We start from the raw sequence: 18,634 nt of genomic DNA on the forward strand, positions 1-18,634 counted from the left end.
TCTTGTTGGAGACTTTAACAGCCCTTCTCCAAGATGGGATTACTCAAGACTAATGCCATTCAGAAAGTGCCTTGGAGAGATGATTGATAACCTTCTGGATGTTGTGGATACACCACCTACCTACCTCTCATATTCAGGTCGTGATAGTTATCACGACCTGATTTGGTTGTTATCCTCCCACACTTATCTGAAAAAACCAAGGCCCTCTTACTCAACGATGCTGGTGGATGTGGTCACAGAGCACTTATAGTTACGTTGGCCATGACAAAAGTGCCATACAATGAAAACTAACCCCTACGTTGGAACTTTAAAAAGGCAGACTTGAATATAAAAAGCTTACTGATTCCGACCATGAGTTGAAGAGTTTTCACAAGCCGGAGGCAGGCCTGACAGCTCTGCTCCATTGGTCCATGATGTTTTGGCGAAACTTGATGACTTGTTTTCCTATCTAGCAAATCCCAAGAGTACCAATGCACCTACCAAGGGGAGATTATTGCCCCGTCAAGAATTCTTTCGAGTGACTTTCACAGCTCTCATGGAGGGTTTTGAAAATCTTGCCTCAAAGCCTAAGGAGGTAACTGCAGTTCAGAAACTGGCCCCAGCGCAGCCGCGTAGGTATGCTGAGGTGATTAGGAGCAGACGTGAAACCCAGCCAGTCCAAGAAACCTGAAGATGCATTTGTCAGCAGAGCAGAGGGCTCGACTGTCCAGCAGTCAGCTGAAGAAAGACCTCCAGGTTGCACTTCGGGGTAACTGGAAGGATCTTAAAATCGCAAAAATCAAAGAGACCAACAAGGGATTAGTTGTAGTAGCAGATAACACAGAGACCATTCAGGCAATTAGAGATTTCACTGCGGTTAAGCGATTGAAGTAAAAATAGACCCAGAAAGAATGTATAGGCCCTGCATTATAGTCACAGCCTTACCGATGAGGATGTCTTGTCCCTCATTAGGGAACAGAACACAGATTTGGATGAAGCCGCCTTTCGGCGGGACTGCTGGCTGGTCTTTAAAACAGGTAGGCGTGATACACAGCAATATCACAAAGTTTTTGAAGTGGGTTCTGGTTTCCTTTAAAAATCTACCTCTGCAGGGGTAAACTAACTGTTTATCAATTTTGGGTCCTGCTGAGTAAAAGAGTACGTGGATGTCCAAAGATGTTTCAGGTGCTGCAGATACAGTCACAGAGCTAAATTTCATAAGTTTGCCTTGGTGTGGGTGCATTATGGTGAGGAGGACCACCAAAAATAAAAAAAAATGGCATACTGTCAAGTATTATGAAATATGTCACTAACATTTACTGTATTTATTTGCATAATGTCTACATGTTCTACTCCTACTTTTCAGCCCTAAATTGACAGTCTGGACACTGAGTAAATTTTTTCCTATCGAATACCAAAACTTACAACTGCATTTTGATACATACATCTGGTTCATGAAAATAAGTGTAAAGATTTATGGGTAGAACGAGTAAATGAATAAAATTCAAGGAGTCCCTTGAATATGGATAACCACATTAAGAGACCAAACTTATGTTCAAATGCAGTAGTATATTTTTCTACACCACACAATGGATGGCAGGGTCGTACAGGTCCTCAGTTGGCCACAATTGTATTAAATCTACGTAAGAATCGTTACTTTTACTAGCAAGTGGTGATCAAACACCCACTCAGATATTAGCCCAATCGTGAATCTACAGTCAGATTCACAACAGAAGGCTTCCTCTTCTGTTCTTTCCTCTACTTGTAATTTTGAAGATGATTTTGAGTAAGTAATTCTCTACAGTCCCTGTCCGACCCTGTCTGAACACTTGTTTTTTAATGCATTTCTGAGAGATTCTTAGCGTGATCAACAGTGATAATTGTTCAATGTTTGTAAAAGTCAACAAGAATCAACAACTGTGCAAAATATTATATTTCATTGTTAAGATACTAAAATCATATGAACCAACATCACTGATGTGGATATTGTGTTAACATTTCACCTAATGATGCACTCATTACTTTTTAAATGTTCCTTACATTTACAACAAAATACTAAAACCTACTTATACATATAAAAACGAAAGAAAACAATTTAAAAAAGGTGATACTTTTCTATAAATTATTCAATTTTCCTTTTCAACTCAAAAAAGCCTTGATATTTTTGAACTACAGTGCACGTTTTCTATTGAGGATAAGGCAACAGACTTCAGATCTAAAATATGTTACATCTTAAAACCCATAAAGGAACAGCACCTATACTGCTGTATTTCTAAAAAAATGATTAAAATGACGAGTAAAATTTTAAAAGGAATTTAGTACAGCAAGCAATTTAGACCAAGTAGTTTAATAAATAAGAAATTTCTAATTCTAAAAAGACTTTACGAGTACTATGTGACAACCAATAAAACTGGCACTATATTCCTTTTTAATTAAAATATATTACATTTTACTGTTATCAAGCTTCAGAGATTTATTTTTTTACTGTACAATTAAATACACAACCATTATTTTTAATATTTTATAAAATAAAACAGATATACTAACAATAATTTTTTTAATATTAATTTTTCTACAACTATATACACTTCCTTTGTTTGATACTTCCTTTGAAATAATTTATACTTACTTAAAATAACTATTTCATGAAAAAAAAAATTATTTATTTATTAGTGCCATCAATTTTAAACCACTATTATTAATGAAAATAACTTTACCAGCTAAACCAATAATTTAGTTGGTTTAGTAAATTTTTATCGCCTGAATAGATGTTTTATTTACCAATAACTAATAATAAAGACAGAAAAAAATTATAAATAAACAATAAATACCTCAGCATTTAAATTATCTGCAAGACAGGCAGTGAAATTACTTTCAATAGGAAACTGATTTGTCAACAACGATAAATAATGTGATAATTTATCATGACATGTTATAATAATACCATGACCTGACGTATCAAATTGAGGTCTGCCAGCACGACCAAATATTTGCAACACATCCAATATACCCAAATCAACAAATGATCCATGTTTTGAATCATACAACTCTGTTCCCTGTTACATAATAAACAAAATACAAATTATCTCAATTATCTATTATCTATATATTATTTGTTATCAATATATTATCTATTATACCTCAATTATCTTTTCACAAAAAATATATATACATTTTTTATTTTTTCATTTATTTTCTAAACCACTCACTCTCTAGTTCCACACTTACATTTATTTCTGAATATAGGCTGTTACAATATATATTGCATTACTTTTTAAATTCAATAAATAGGGTACTTAATTATTAAATGGAGATATATTTGATATATTTTTTTTCAATTGCTGCTTTAAAGTAAAAATTAGATTAGTAAGTGATAATGCAATAAGTATGAATCAATGAACACAAGGAGATCAACTGCAAAGCTGCCGTTGCAAGTAATAATGTAATACTCCACAATATAAATAAGATATGAAATGGGTGCAGTTTAGATCAATAGTGAAGAGCAGAATACTGCATAATATGGAAATTTGGGCATCTCATTAGTATAAGAAAACTGAATGCATTCATGTTGGTTTTATAAGATTGTTCCACTTTGGCCGCACCACACCCAAAAATTTTGTTAGAGCAAAGATGGGAATCTCATAGATCAAAGTTCAAGTGAATCACAGAGTGCAGAAATAATTATTGAAGGTGAAAACAAATAGCTGATAATTGACTGCCAAATATTTATTTGAAAATGTTGATAGTATTGAATGAAGATTGGAAAGGCAGTGTGGTTTTAAACTAGTTAACATATCTGAAAGAAACATGAAAGAAGGTGTTGGCTGAACACATTATATGAATAGAATATTTTAAATCTCAGAAAAGAAATATTAAGATTAAGAAGCCTATTTTACTCAGTCTGTAGGTGATGTCAATAGTATTAGGTAGATTTCATAAGAAAGCTACCTATTGTAAAGGTACCATGATTTGACTTGTGGAAAATTTTGACATATCTTTGCGTTTCACATCCCCCTGACCCCAAAACCACCGTCAGTTCAAAAGTTTATATATATATTTCACTTTCTTGTGGACACGATAACTGCCGTAATTTTGTGCCAATCACTTTCAAACTGTTTCTTAAAAATAACTCATCCCAAAATCTCTGTCAAGTTTGTTAATGGTCAAAATCAAACCATGGCGATGGAAATGGGGGGAGGGGCTTTTTCGAAAAAACAAAATATTGCTATAACTTTCTTAAAAAGTAAAATATCGAATTTGTTTAAAATTCCTACTATTCTTTAGATACGGGCCTAAAACTTATGTAAGTGAAGTTTTTTGGTATCACCAACCTTTGGCCCAGGAAGTGGAAAAAATGGTAGTTGAAGACAAACAAAATCATACCTCCCTTAATAGGCACAGTATTGAATTTGTAACAATTTTTGATATGACCAACCCTTACAACAATGGATGATCAAAATGTTGCTGTAATTGTAAGAAGATGGGGCTTGTCATATGCTAAACAAGTGAAAAGTTTTTCAAATGCAACCATTGTCGTATCGAGTAAATTTGAAGTTTTTCTTAAATTTAAGGTGGAAATCTTTTTTATCACCAGAAATCTACCTCCGCCTTCTGGCGTGCCGAAAGGGATTTTTGTGAATTCAAATTAAAACCCTGATTATCAGTTATGGAATGTTCTTGGAGTTGGGAAAAGTACATAAAATTAAGGGTGTCCAGTCTCAAAAAAAAAATCTGTTGGTTAACATAGGATGCCAAAAGCTTGTAGACCTCAAATTTATTTGAAAAGGCAGTTATATAATTTTGAGGGTGACAAAAACTGCTGTATCTGTAATATGCAAGAGCTTGAAGACACATTTTTGCTGGTAAGTTCAGTTTATTCTACGCTACAATCAAGATATACTTGAGCCTTTTGTTAATAAGAAAACCCAAAAGAAACTACACAGTTTTTGTTGTGAAACATAAAAGGCAGCTTGACTTGTGTATATGTATATTAGTGAGGCATTAAATCAGTGTAATTGTGTTGTAATTGTTTGTTCTCCGTTTAGTACTGTTATATTTATTTTATTGTTGATTTATAATAATGGACAAAAAGGGAAAAATGAAAGAGGATTTATGAATTTAAGTTGATTGTTAAACAGTAAAAGGCTTTAAATGGAGATTATTAGAATGAGTAAATAAGTTACAATATAGTAAGTACATAAAATGATATAAGTTAAACATACTGCATACTCAGTTCCTTTTACAAATAAACTATTACTATCATATTATTATTATAATTATTGATATTATTATCACTTTTGCAGTTCCAATTTTTCTATATCAATTTTTTTTAAGTATAAAAATTAAATAATTGTGTAAATTTGTACAAAACTGCACATTTGTATCTATCTTTTTTTATAAGATCCCTCTTCTTTTTAGTCTATCATCAAATTAATTACCTATTTACTTGTTACAAGGAGTATAGTGTTTTAGGTAAAATGGTTTACTTTTTACTTTTTCACTAAATTGAATATACTAATGTGTATCAATGTGACAAAGCCCACTGAAATGATGCATATTCGGCCTACAAATGGTACCTTAATTCTCATAGAAAGCAACTTATACTGCTAATTTCTTAGTTTTTTTTTGTTTTTTTTTTATATTCAAGAAGTAAGGAACCCAGCCTTTTATGCAACAAATATGCCAATATTCATTTTCAACCCAACTTATCAGTAAATTAAGATCCTGAATATCTGAATATGGATCAACCCACAGATTTGGAGAAGCCCTTAGAACATTGAAGAATTTAATATTTAAAATTGTGCAATAAGTTACCACAACTAATTACATTATTTTACATTAATCAACATTATTTCATAATAATGAATTGAATTTTAGTTTTAAAAAAACTGACCCGAATTATAACAGCGTGAGCAGGAAGGTTAACACCCCATGCTAATGTTGAAGTACAAACTAGAACTTTTATCAACCCTTCACCAAAATATTTCTCAACCATCGACCTGGAAAAAAAAATAATAAAAAAATGTATATATATATATATATATATTATTTATAAAATATATTCACATAATATGTTTGAACAATTTTCATATAATCTTGCAATAAGCCAATCACTCTAAAGTTTTAAATGAAGAAATTTTAAAATTTAAGTAGCTTTTAATGATCTGGACTGAAAATTAATGATTTGGTTACTCATACAATACAGGAATAATAGTAAGATAGGAAAATTTATTTATAAAACTAAGTACATGTTTAAAAATTAAGGAAATTAAACAAAAGATATAAAATAAATCCTACTATTACACAATTTTGAAATGAAGATATGAAGTATCACATCATTACAAATTAATCAAACTCTTAATTTAAGAAATTAACATATCCATTGTGGTAAATCCAACTGTTCATGTCAAAGCATATATGACAGGGTACCCAAAAATAACTATCATCATTAAAAAAAAAGTTCAATAATTTTAATTTTCTGAAAATTTAATCTCTTTCAAAGTGTTATCATGTAACTCAATTGCCCTTAACCTAATAGTTTTCCAAATACTGGGAACTCTTTTTTTTTAAATACTTGCCCAAAGGTTATAATAATTTATCTCTGATTTCCTCCATGGCACAAAAATGCTTTCCTTTGGACTCTTTCTTCATATACAGGAAAGGAAAAAATCAAATGAAGTACGATCTTGTGAGAAGGGAGGGTGAGGATCAATGGTCATCTTATTTTGTAACAAAAACTGTTTGGAGTATAGAGCAGTATGGATAGAGCTGTTATCATGGTGTAGATACCAATAATTACTTTCCCATATCACCAGGCATTTTTGTCTCAAAAAATCTTATCAACATGTCCACGTAGAAATGCTGATTCACTGTCCAGCATGAGCAAATTCTATGTGAACAATCCTGTTCAACAAAACAAAATTGTCTTCACATTTGATCAAACTAGCCATGCTTTTGTGTTATTGGTGAACTCTATGATTTCCACTTGCTTGATTGTTGTTTTGTTTCCAGATCATAACTGTAGCACCTGCTTTCATCACCTGCCACAACTTTAGAAAGAAAGTATGAGCCATTTTGAAGTTCATCCTTCAAATCATAACACACATTAACAAAACTGATTTTTTATGAGCAGCTGAGACACAAATATTACAACGTGTTCCAAATTCAAATCGCCTATTAAAATTTATTGGCAAGAACTCATAAACATACTCGTACAACTCAATTCAGAAATCTCTGTTTATCAGTCTGACAACAATCTTCATAATTCTATTACAAACTTTTTCAAGATTTTTGTCATTTCTAATTGTGAAAAGCTAGCCAGGTCTTGGTTGGTCTTCAAGTGGTTGTGTTTGAAACACAAAAACCACTTGCATATTGTTTTACTTAAAGCTTCCTCTTTAAAAATATTTTTAAATACTAGTAAAATGTTTCAGCAGCTGCTTTCCCAAAGAGGAAACAAAACTTAACACGGACTCTATGTTTTTCTAATAAGTATCAAGAAAAACCACCACGAAATGCCTTATAAAAAATACAGAACAAAGCCATTTGAAAGAACATCGCAGAACATTGTAAGCTTGCTACAGCTAGAGGTGGAATTCACAACTATGTTTAGATTACATGCAAAGTACAAATTCTAGTTATTTTTGTGTCCCCCTCATATACTCCTGCACCAAATAATCACATCAAAATAGCTAATTAACTATTCTTCTATTCTTACAGATCACCTTACTCTACCAGTAAAGTAACTACTGCCTTAATCGTAAAATAGATAACACAGTAAAACTTCTTTTAAGGATTAATATTTCACACAATTGATTTCCTTAATTCTTGACAACATTCACATAAGTTTTGTCCAACTGACTTATATCAGACTTCCTTGCTTATACAATGATTTTTACACCCCTGATAAAGTTAAAATATTTAAAATTTCCTTGAATCCTTTTATTTGTTTATTTAGGAATTGTTGTCTAAGTATAACAAATTCCAAAAAGGTTGTTCTAACACCTGGGCAATTGTAGTAACAATGAAGTGAGAGGATAATGACCCCACCATCAAGTAACTGACACAATCTTTTCAATTTTACTCGTGTGAAAATTAATGTTACCATTATACAATTTGCTCATAACAACTGCACACTATTTTTGTTTACACTGATTTATTCAATTATTCAGGTAGAGTAACCTATCCTACAGAAGACGTTTACTTTTATGAAATGCATACTTTTCCCTTCCATACAACATGCCTGTTCACAAAATAATGTGAGAAGCCATTATTATAACACTAACTGGTATACCAACTGACAACAACTGTGAAAGCACACAATAGTGAAAGAAACTTAGAAATTAGTTACATTTACTGTCCACAAGATAGATTAGAACATCCATAAAAGAAAAGGTACTTAATACATACAGATCTGAATGCAAATAAAAATGAAAGCTCAAATTGTTAAAAAATTGAGTATACTCTAAAAACAACTTTGTCAAAGGTAGGCAATATTTAAAAAATTTGGGTAGTCATCATTAATATATGTACAATTTTAATCACATATAAACAAGCCAGACAATGAGTAAACTAACTTAACTAGTTTGGACAAGCCAGATCTTCAGTAGTCATTTTTGTCCAATGTTCAAATGCTATGAAACACTAAGGAATCAAATGCTAAAAATTGCTTTCTGGCTCAATGGTCACAATTTTATGGTATCAAATACCTGGCTAAAAATTTAAGGAAATGCACGGCATAGTTTCACAATGTCCACATGGTAAAAGCACAACTGTATTGATATTACTGTTGAGTTCAAGGTTAATTGATTATTTTTCACATTTACTTAATTTTTAAAGATATTTTATTTATTAAGCTATTAAACTGTATTGTTTTTACTTCTAAACTAAAATTCTTTTTTACTATTAAGATTAGATATTTTATTCTATAAAAGGTTAACTTTTTCCAAATGTATACTCTATTGTGTTACAATTGACCATTAAATAGTTAATGGTCAATTGTAAAAAAATAAAATCACAACCTTCTAAATACTAGCAGATGTTACAGTAAAAACTTAATTACAGTAATCATGATAATTCTAATACAGTTACATAACATGTGTTCAAAGATTGTAAGATCATGGCACTTACTTTTAATTAAATTTTAACACCTATATAAACAATACACTTTTGTTATTTGCATTTAACCTGTGATACTTTTCCAGGACTAGCCTGACAACAAGCAAGACCAACTGCCATGCTGTAAAGTTGATCAACAGCATAATATAATGAAATAAATTATCAAAATAAAAAATTTAATTGTATAAAAATCAAACAATTTTGTCACCTGTCACTACGTAATAATCCGGCATGATGAACTGAAAATCCAGCCTGAAACAATTCTGCAAGCTGTTTAGACCGAGCTCGTTGAAATGTTTTTCTTGCATTACCAGCAGAAGGTCCATCTTCTGGCTCAAACAACCTTAGCTGACCTTTTTGTGATGCCATTTCTTTTAAAATCATTGCCGTACGAATGGTGGCATTACGTGCATGAACAAAAACCATAACCTACAATAAAAAATTATTAAAAAGATAAGTTAAAAAATTTTTAAATACATTAAAAAAGAATAACAAAAAGAAATTCTAACTCAAAATGTGAACAAACTCATTACCATGTTCTCTCAAGTTATCACTTACTATTCATCTCCCTTTAATAGTTTTTTAACCAGTTATCTACAAGTGACAGAAGATGTAGTATTAAATGAAGATCATTTTGGTTACAGAAACAGGACTGGCACTAGGGAGGCTATTATAGCTCCTTTGTGAAAATAAATATTTAGTCCAATATTTCTTTACACTTCAACGTGTATAAAAAGAAGCATTAGTAATAGAGTAGGAGATGAAGAAATGCAAGCTCTGATTAAGAAAAGAGTAATGATAGGATTTAGCTTGCTCCCACTGCTACAAAAGTTGTATGCTGAAGCTGATAAACTATCAAAGGAAAAAAAGATTCACTGATGATAATGTTCTTTGAGTAGAAATCAAAAAAGTTAGAAAGGAAAAGGAAAAGTTAGAAAGGAAAATAATCAAAAATTAAAATAAGGGAATATACCAGAGCCGGCCTCCATGGCACAAGTGATAGCATCTCGGCCTTTCATTCGGAGGTCCCAGGTTCAAACCTGGTCAGGCATGGCATTTTCACACGCAACTTGTCATTCATCTCATCCCCTTAAACAATAGCTAACGGTGGTCCTGAGGGTTATAAAAAAACAATAATACCATTTGTGAGGCAATTTTTTAATTTAGGTAGTAAAATTGCACGCATTGAACAAAGTAATGGGAGATATACAAAAGCAAACTGGCACAAGCAAGGAAATTTTCATGCAAAAAAAATAAATCTTAATACTTGAAATACAGGTCGATGAATTAAAAAGAAATTCTTAAAAATATTTGTGTGAAGATATAGTGTTTCTGGAAACGACTAACTTGAATGGCTGCAACAGACTATGCAACTAATACAAACTAATAAATTTGATTTTCGCCGTTAAAATTTGTTCATTTTTAAAAATATTTTTTTGTTAAGAATAATATTCTTGAAGATAGATAAGTAACATATTTCAATCGATTTGTTAGTGTTTAACATGATTAGCTAATTTATAATTCAACAGAAACCCGGTTGAAATCTATTTAAATAAGCAGTTACTTTCAGTTTGGTCTGAATGTTTGTGCTAGTAGCTGGCGTTAACTGCTATACACTTAGGCCAATTACATGGTAGTGCGGCAGTACAATCTAAAGATCAAACAAAATTATTTCAACTATTTAGTAAGTATTGAATTATTGACAAACATTTCTGCCATTAAATCTACTGATATTTGCTCTGACTTATTCCATTAAAATCTACACTCATGTTGCATAAATCAGGATTTGGCCTTTACACAATCCATGGTATGGTAATGGAGAATATAAGATTAAAAGTGCATGAGCTTGCTAAGTAATAGGTGTTTCAAATGGCTAAGTGCATCATATTTCACACAAATTTCTATACTAGTGAAAACTGCCTGAAGATGAGCCACAATTGATCACAAATTAACAAAATATGTGAACAATTAAATATTTCTAAGCATGGTTTGGGATTGTTTCAATTGAGAAGAATATTTTTGCAGTTTCATTTGAGAAACAGATCTGTAACAAAGTACAGTCAAATCATTCAGATTTACATAAAATATTTTACATAAAAGTAAAATACTTTTTATTTTTAATGTAAAAAGTTGTAGAACTTGTTCCAAAGGTGAAAACCATTCCATTAGCAGTAAAGTCTTTTAATATGGTCATGGCATTCTCTTCATTGACTTTTTGGAGAAAGATAAAATGATAACCCGGCAAAATTATTCATCCTTACTGAGTTGTCTGAGTGAGGAAATAAAGAAAAAAGACTTCCACATTTGATGAAAAAATGTTTTTTTTTTTTCAACCAGGGCAATGCACCACCTCACTCATCTACAGTAGCAAAACTGTTTAAATTATGTTACAAAATTCTTCTTCATTTCACCTATTTGCCGTGCATTATTATCAAACTATTATCTATTTGCAAATGTGAAGATATGCTTGCTGGAAAGTGAGTGATAAAGAAATGGTTTGCATGAAATGATGAAGTTATTGCCTAAGCCTGCACCTATTTTGAAGATTTACATAAATCACATCACAAGGATAGTGTCAAGAAAACTGAGAATCATTGGACTAAATGTGTAGATTTGAAAGAATACATATGTTGAGAGAAACAAAAAGATTTTCCTGAGAAATTTTATTTTCTTTACTTCAGAGTAGACTTACCAAATACTCTGGGAAGTCAGCTTGCTGTGTACAACCTTTGTAACTATAATTAATTGTATAATCCCCCCACTAATTCCTGATAATCATTATCATCAGAAGCTACGGTATAACAATTGTTATCGCTTTCTTCTCTGATCATGCTTGTAAATAAAGGATTGGAAAAATTCCTCTTCTGTGCTTAAACATAAACAAGCATCATCATAAGGGTCATTCAATAATTAAACAGACAAATAGCTATATAGCAAAAATAGTTTATTAAATAAATACAATTTTTTGTCTACATTTCCACATAATCCCCACAAACTTCTCTATATTTGTCCCATCTTTTTATGAGTCTTCTTATCCCCTCAGCAAAGAATTCTTTACCTTGATCTCAGAGCTAGTTTTGTACTTTTTTCTTTACCGCTTTGTTAACTTGATGCTGCACAAAGTTTCACACATACAATTCCAAAGGGGGCAAATTCAGGGCTATAAGAAGGATCAGGTAGGAGCTCCCAACCCACTTTGCCAATAGTTTCCAGCATCAGTTGTGCCATATAAGATTGAGCATTGCCTTGGAAGAACAAGCATGCCTTTCCTTTGCCGTCCTAAACAATTTATCTTCAACGCGGGCTTGACTTTGTTCTCTATCATGAATGAGTAGTATAGGCTGTTGACAGTGCGCTGCCCCTCCAAATAATCACAGAAAATCAGACCATCGGCAATCCAAAAGATAGTTAACATGACCTTACCAGCCGATGATGGTTGTGTTTTGAATTTTTTACGGGCAGGCGATTCAGGGTGTTTCCCTTGCATGCTTTGACGCTTGGACTCCGGCCCAAAATGATGTATCCAAGTTTCATCACATATTAAAATCTGTCCAAAAATGCACCACCTTCATTACTGAAACAATTTTTGAGTTTGTTGCAAATGTGAAATCTCTCAGCTTTGTGATGAATGGTAAGCTCTCTGGGAATCCAGTTTGCACAAGTCTTACAGTAGTTCAATTTGTTCTGAATGATCGAATGAGTTATACCTACACTTACTCGACATTTATCAGCAATTTGTTCAACTGTAAGTCATCAGTCTTCTTGGATTACTGAATCAATATGAGAATCTAAAGTTGAGGTCGACACTGTTACCGGACACCCGGAGTGGTGTTCATCGGTCACGCTTTTGCAGCTACTTTTAAACTTTTCCACCCATGCGTAAAAACTCGCACAGTTCATGCAACTACTGCCATATTGTTTGTTCATCCAAGAGAATATTTCTGATGGTTGTACACTTTCCGAAAGTAAAAATCAGATCACAGAATGGTGTTCTTCAAAAGTACTTTCTTCGAGCAGATATGCCATCTTAACTAAGACTTTAGAGGTTATGTTTATGTAAATATTAATCAAACAGCTCTTCACAAGATTGCCAACTAATACTTACATAGGTTTCAATCCCCTGCATTAAGTGTCTCCTTCACTAAAAATGTTTAATTATTGAATGCCCTTTGTACATATGAATGTCACAAATGATATTTCTGAATAACTTAAGCAAGGTGAGTTATGCATACATGGACAATTTAAATACAAATTTCAAGGTTTTACAAACTAACAGTTTGATGCTAACTGTTAAGGAAATTTTTCAGTTAAATATCAAGTCTGGGGAGCAATGCAAGTGAAATTTTGTTTCAAAATGGAAAAAAACTGTTTTTATAAAAATTTGCAGCAAAATATTTATGGAGGGAATTACATGCAACCACACAGTTTCACAAATTCTTAGACACAAACAGCATGTAGAAGCATTTCAAACATGAGGGCTATAATAATCACAGTTGTTTTTTTTTATTATATTATAAGAGTGTCTTTAACAGTCTGTTCAATAAAACCAAAAGAATAATGAAAGTCATTTATTATTTACTGGTAATGAATTTGATGAAATTAAAAAAAAAAAACAACTTAACTGTGGAAAAACAAGACACTAATGCTACACAACAGCAATGTATCCATGTATTTGTTGCTTATTATACATATATTTTTGATGAAGAATCATCATAATTTTTAACAAATTCTATTTCTTTAAATTCAATTTTTCACACAAAGAAAAAAAATACTTTAATTCTTTCACTCATTTACTCAACTTCAAATGAAATTGACAGAATCTGTCTTCACCACTTAATTTGACTTTAATCCATGTCTGTTAATTTTCTCCTTTTGTTGTTTTATTTGATTATAACTTTGAGTTCACAGAAATAACACTAATAAGTTTCTGACATGTTCTGCTACCTTGAAAAAATTATGAAATTACATTTTTGAACAGTCAGCTGCTCATAGTCATATTGTTTTTGTTTGTTTCAATTCTAATTTTGTATAAAGTGATATTTCTGTTTTGTTTTAGATGTGATAAATAGTTATTTAAAATATTATTAACCAGAAACTTTTATTTATTTTTATTTACATACGAACAGGTTTTTAACAATTTTTTATTTACATTTTAATAATAAACTGCTTATTTTGTTATAGGTTTCCTATTCAATATAATTTTAAAAGTAACAACTATAAAAAACTGCTTCACAAAAGATGTTTTATACAACAAATATTGTATAATTTTAAAAAGGCATTTTATATAAATTTTTATATAAAAAGCTGACAACAAAGTTGTAATAATTTCCTGGCATTGGTTATTTATTCTTATATAGTGAAAAAGTAATTTACAGAAAAAAAAGTTTTCTAAGATTTTTCTTTTTGGGGTGAGGGGGTAATTTATGATAAATTTTTATTGTAAAATTATCATTACATGTTTAATTAACTAAACTTAAAAGTTTTAAAAATTAAAAAAAAATCTGCTTTTTATGCTCCCCACCTCCTTCAAAATCACCTTCCAAGAAAAGTTTTTGATTTTTATTGTTTACTATGTTAAATGGAAGAAATCAAAAATATTAAAAGTATTAATAATACTTTTTTTGTTTATCTTAACTTTTAATATTATTAAAAGCATCAAGAATCAATCCATAAAAAACCATGTGTAATTTTTTTTTGCCAATAATACAGTACAGGAAAGAGCCCAAAATTAATAAGCAGTGAAAATGAAAAGGTAAACTTTGTTTATTGTGGTATGTTACAGCAAAATACAAATAACAATCAATCCTTTTCATTCTTTACTCAAACTTTAATCTACAAAAAAACACATCTGTTTACCAATAATTTGTTTGATTACCTGCCTTAATGTACGAGCAACAAGGGCTTCCACAACAGGACCTCTATCACCGTGCAATAGATGTACTTCATCAATAATTAATAGTTTAACAAGACTTGTGAGTGCTATATCACCTGTTAATAAAAAGAAAATTATTAGAATAACACTTTAAAAAAAAGAAATAAATGTTTAATAGAAAGACAGTCAGTTTAATATTTAACTGCTATAATCATAACTGAAAATTACCAGTTCCTTTTCTTGTAACCACATCCCATTTTTCTGGTGTAGTAACAAGCATCTGAGTTTGTAATATTTCTGCCTTAATTAACTGCATAATTCACATACTTGAACCCCTAATGGTCCTAATTTCCGATTAAAGTTTGCAGTCATTTCAGCAGCTAATGCTTTCATTGGAGCAATGTAAACTATCTGCAAAACATTATAAAATTCAAAATTATTAATTTTATCAAATAAAATACCAAAAAATTCTAAAATATACAGGTGTTACACATTATAAATATATTATATGTAAAAATACAGAATTTACAAACTGCAAGATGTCTTTTGAGTCTTTATTAATTTATAGTCTTAATTTTTAACTGTAACTTATTACGTTACAAATGCAGTAATAATAGTTTTAAATGAAAAAAAAGCATCTTATCAGTTCTACAGATAAATATTTTATTCTGAAAGTAGTAAAATTATAGTTAACAACATTGTAAAATGTAAATATACCCAATAACAGAATGAAATTTCTATGAACATTACACTACCTTAAGATCATGAATTACCTAGTGGTTCATTATTTTCTAGAAGTGAACAATGTAATGACCAAAACAGATAACATATAACACAAAAATATGTTACTTTTGACAGTAAATTTATATGAAACAAAAGAATATCAATAGGAATGCTTCTGCCAGTAGTCAAGGCTGAAATTTATACAGATAAATTTTAAAAACGACATACAAAATAAAATACAATTCTGGATGAGATATGTGGATGATATATTTGTAATTTACAAAATAAAATCAACTATGAGTACATTTTCTTTAACCTCTGAGACCACCATTAGGTATTGCTTCAGAGGATGAGATGAATGACAATTATTTGTGTGAAAATCCCATGCCTGACCAGGATTTGAACCTGGTCCCTCTGGATGAAAGGCTCGCACCACAGAGACCAGCATTTGAAACTGAAGAGAATGAGAATATGAATATTCTATTTATAAGAAATATACTTTACAAATATATTGATGGTACTGAAACAGGTGTCAAATTAAATTTACAAATAATTATAATATTTAATTAATGTAAAAATAATAATTTCACAGGACAATTTATTTAAATTGATACAATATTAAGAGGAATTTGTAACTGTAATAAGTATATTTATTTTCCACTCTGAGTCCCAGACCTTAAAATCTGATTACTCTCAATAAAGAATCAGATGCAATTTTTTCTCTTAGTTCATAATTTTAAATATTATTATCATTACTCAAATAATAACATCATATCTAACAATTAAGAATTACAACTGAAGATAATTCAATAATCATTTCATCAAAAGATATCACTCAAGTAATTTTTGAAAGTTCCACCAAAAAAAAAAAAATCTTTGAATTATCATTTGATCATTCATTTTTTGAATTATCTTTTTGATAGTGCTACGATTCCAACTTAATAGTTGATTAAATTTATTGTGATCTTGATACTAATTTTAGGAATCTAAATACATTTATCAATACCACCAAAAATAAATAATATTTAAGTTTTTCCAAATAAACAATCTACTTCATAACATAACCAAAAAAAATTCATAATCTTTTATTCTTATATAATAATATAATATATTCTGCTTACTTTTAAATAACGAATGAAAACGTTTATTCAGTGTTAACATTAAATGACTGTGTTCTATTAAATAAGTATAATTAAATACTTAATTCTATTATACTAATTCTTTAATTCTATTAAATAAGTTCACAAAATTAAGAGAACTCCTGAATACCTAGTTTTTTAACTTCATTCAGAACACTAAAAGCAGATTTGGAGCTGCCTACATAAAAAAAAATATATCCCCTTGAGTCTATTCAACTTATATGCTAAAAAAATATATTTAACTAGCCAGTCAGGGCTCACTTTGCTCGCCTGACCGTCTAGCCAGAGAGCTCCAACCCTGGACTCCTGCAGTGTTCATTACCCTCACGAGTCTGAGAATAATAATGATAATTAACAACTTAATTTCAGGCTTTAAAAAACCTGAAAGAGAAACTAAACTACAAAAGACAAAATTGTAGTAACTATGTTAACAGACGTACAGACACCTTTGACAACAAAAAATGAGTAATAATGAAACTATCAGCTTTATATATAACAATACATAATATAAGCCAAACATTCAAATACAAATCATAAGTTATAGAAACAAATTAAAACAAAATGTTTCAAATAATATAAAATAAAACTTCACTATGATTTGGATAAAACAATTTCAATATTGAGATTATCAACTGCTCTCACTGATAAAATAACTCCAGAAAAAATATGTAATTATAAAACTGAATTGCTAAAAATGAATAAACTACAATCAAAAAATAATACAGCAACAACAAACAAAAGTTACTCCAGTGCAATTTCTGAACCATTGGGCAAACTCTCACCTTATTAAAATATAATGAATTACTTGTGTCCCTCTCCTACAAATTCATCCATTTCATTAATAAAACACTAATTCACACTTATATACATTAACTATTCAATTATAAATTAACGATCAACATAAAGAAGGAACATGGCAACAAATATTTTAATGCTGATGAAAATTATCATCCTGCATAAAGGATCAGCCCAAATACTGGAGCAGGACAGTGTTTCATGTGAGAGATTACTTTTTCGCGTGAAAAATATCTTCTATCGTTAGCTGCAAAGAATTCCATAAATATACAAATTTTAAATATATAATAAACCTAAGCATTAGATTTTAGCATCTAAACATAATTTATGCAGTAACTTTTATTTTTTGTCAAAAAGATTTTTCCCTAGAATAACTACTTTAATATTCCAAGAGATGTATTTCCTGACTTAGATACAAAGATAAATGAAAAATGGTAATATCACATGAAGAGTTTTCTAGAGAAAGAAAGCCCTTTTAAATATACTCTAGATTACTGAAGTTTTACAAAATTAATAGAAAACTTGAAATTACTATTTTTAAGTTTTACTTAATATATCAGAAGAATATATTACACTAAAAAACATAAAAAAGATTATAACCTTGAATTTATCTTTTTGAATGACGCCTTTATCAATGAATTGTCGAATTGTATGTACAACTGTCAGTAGAGCAACATTCGTTTTACCAGCACCAGTGGGCGCACATATTAATAGATTTTCATTTGTATGATAAGCTGAATAAAACACAACACTGTATTCTGTTCAATTTTTTAACACCATTAAATGCCATCTGTCCAACCTGTATTTACAGAACATCAACATAAGTAATAACAGATATGATAAATTAAACACCTTTCCACCAGTGTGTAACATTTTTAAAAAAAATGTATGTTGACATTAAATACAAATTAAAACTTAACACAATATGCAACATTTTTATTAATAAACATACTGAACAAATTAAAATTAATACATTATTTCTTTTAACTTTAATACAATGACAAGCAAT

The 18,634-nt window shown here is 30.2% G+C and overlaps 1 pseudogene; it reads right to left on the reverse strand.

Moving 5' to 3' along the window:
* The window catches only part of LOC142321312 (activating signal cointegrator 1 complex subunit 3-like), a 50,727-nt pseudogene that overhangs the window by 20,281 nt on the left and 11,812 nt on the right, over positions 1-18,634 (reverse strand).

Source organism: Lycorma delicatula, chromosome 3, assembly GCF_047948215.1.
Source record: "Lycorma delicatula isolate Av1 chromosome 3, ASM4794821v1, whole genome shotgun sequence".
NCBI classification, from domain to species: Eukaryota; Metazoa; Arthropoda; class Insecta; order Hemiptera; family Fulgoridae; genus Lycorma; species Lycorma delicatula.